We start from the raw sequence: 2500 nt of genomic DNA, 5'->3' as shown, positions 1-2500 counted from the left end.
GAGAGAGAGAAGGTGGAGACAGAAAGAGAGACATATTTCTCACCTGAAATCAGGGTGTGTGTTCTCAGGTGTGATCACCTCCTCACAGATTTTCTCCAACGTTGGCATCCAGCTGGTTGCAAGGTGACAGTTTTGTAGCACAACCCATGTTCCGTCGCTAAGAGCAGAGTTGATGATGCTAGCAGCGACAGGGCCCTGTCCCTGACCGAGGGACACGGCCTGGGTCTTATTGCCTCCCATATCCACATCTTCAGCAAACTTTAACAATACTGAGGATAAGAGAGATGGAGAAGAGAATACACTACATCTCGAGTTTATATATTAAATTCAAGCAAAGCTGAGAAACTGAGAGTGCAGCCATATATCAGAGTGGTAAAATAAACATGGTACCCACACACACACACACACACACACACACACACACACACACACACACACCTGCAGTGGGATCTGACCCTGCTGAGAGTATAAAAATTAGTGGTGAGCAGCAGTTGGAGTCACTGTAGCTTTTTGCCAAGTCGAAAACGAAAGTTGGTGGTTCGATGTAGGTTCTTCCCATGTTCTCCACAATGAACTGCTGCACGGCAGGACCTATGTTTATCGGGGCGGAAGCAGCGCAACACCGTCATACGCTTCATGCCCCCAGGGTGTGCCATTGCCCGGGAAGAGCTCCTCATGTGGCCGGCTTGAGTCGTAAACCCGCTTCCACTCAGCCACGTTTTCACGCACATCTTCAAAGAGACCTTCAAGCCCTGGGAGCTTTGATGCTCGAACCACCTGATGGAAAAGATCATGGATACTTGTATAAATGCATCACACAATTTAATTACAAAAAAATTCCGAATATACAACGTTAAGTGTAGTTTTGTAAAGAATGCTTGGCTCAAGCCCGCACCTCTGACCACGCCCTTGTCCGACAGCCACTCGGGGGCGGGGTTTGGGTGTGGGTTGTCAAGTGCAACACCACCGGTGAGCAGGAAGCGCCAGATGAGGTCATCGATTTCACCTTTGCCTTGCATGATTCCAACAGGAGGAGCAGTTGCAAAGAGCAGCTTGTCCTTCTCAAAGAGCGAGCGGCAGACGTTGTTGTAGATGCTCACGGTGAAGTGATCAAGGATGTATTAATTCGAGTAGTAAGTCTTCACTTGGTTTACTCTGAATGATGGATTGAAGAAGAGGTTGATAAACCATGTGAGCGAGTATTGGTACATTGGCTCAATATTGGCCAGGTCAGAGATGCAGAAGAACAGGATGGCCGAGTGCTCAGCCACAGGGCGATATCCCATCCGTTGTCTGGTCAATCTCCAGCTCAGTTTCACTTGCAATCTTCTGCTTCTCTGAGATCTCCTCAGACAGGATCTTGGAGGAAGACAGCACCCTCGATAGCTGTCTCATCTTCCAGGATGTTCCCTCCGATGAGGAGAGAAACCTCCAAATCTTGTCCTCAATCCTTAAGTTTCTTGATGTTAGCTGCACTCTCAAGGATAGTTGGTTTTTTCTTTTCAGACATTCTGGTTTCTCTTACTTTAGCAGCACAATGCAAGAAGCTGGTCTTGCAACCCGAGAGGTGTGTGATCATAAAATTCAACAAACACACCTTCACGGCCACTTCAGGCAGGTAATGTTGGGTTCCTCAACCCGGTGGTTATATAGAACCGGAAATCATGGGAATATTCTATGATGTTCTCACCCAGCTTCAGGTATTCTACACCTTGCTGCTTGAAATGTCTGCCTCAGAAGAACTGGATCTAGCACAGCATCCAGCTCCTCACCAACGTCTCCGAGGAGGACTGGGGGTTCCAAATTGGATAGCAGTTTCTAAGATTCGCACATAGTTGCCATCTGAAAGTTTGATGATGGCCAGCTTGTTGGTCTTCTCCATGTTCTTGACCCACTTGTTGGCCTGTCCCTGGGGTCTATCATGAGTGGCCAGCGGCGGGGGAATTTGACACAATGATTGCCAGTGTCTGTGGAGAGAAAAAGCGTCTACAGGTAACCCAGCGATCCGCCATGCCCGTATCAGACCAAGAGTGTTGCCAAGTGTGTGAAGTCTACAGAACATGGTACTTTTTTTTTTAATACAAATTTGATGCCATCCTCCTGGCATTTCACACGGTAATCTTACTGTAAAAGCCCCCCAGGTATGACCACTATGCCTGAAGAAAGAAGCACATCTCCGGTTAGGTTGGTGTATCTGATTCCCAAGAAATGTGCGCTTCGGTCCACCTGTCCTTCTCACCTCCCAGTCCACAGATCAGCTTTCTCAGCCCGTATCAGTTTTCTGTGAGCACAGCCGATGTTGTCTTCCAGGTCCTTTTTTCTTCGGCATCATCCCAGCAAACGTGTCATTCAAAGAGCTCAACGGTCTCAACAGCTTTCAGTTCACCACGTTTCACTGCAAGAGTCTTCATTTGAACTGCCAACTCCTCCTCTGCCTGGGAGAGCCTCGCTTCTTGGGGCCACCACTTTGGCCACTCGTTCGTACACTTCCATGGCCCGG

At 48.3% G+C, this 2500-nt stretch overlaps 1 pseudogene; it reads right to left on the bottom strand.

Moving 5' to 3' along the window:
* LOC125140631 overlaps positions 1 to 2500 on the bottom strand; it is a 14550-nt pseudogene that overhangs the window by 4950 nt on the left and 7100 nt on the right.

This window comes from Tachysurus fulvidraco, unplaced genomic scaffold, assembly GCF_022655615.1.
Source record: "Tachysurus fulvidraco isolate hzauxx_2018 unplaced genomic scaffold, HZAU_PFXX_2.0 HiC_scaffold_41_np12, whole genome shotgun sequence".
NCBI lineage: Eukaryota > Metazoa > Chordata > Actinopteri > Siluriformes > Bagridae > Tachysurus > Tachysurus fulvidraco.
The sequence above is the reverse complement of the archived record's forward strand: the minus strand, read 5'-3'. Positions and strand labels throughout refer to the sequence as shown.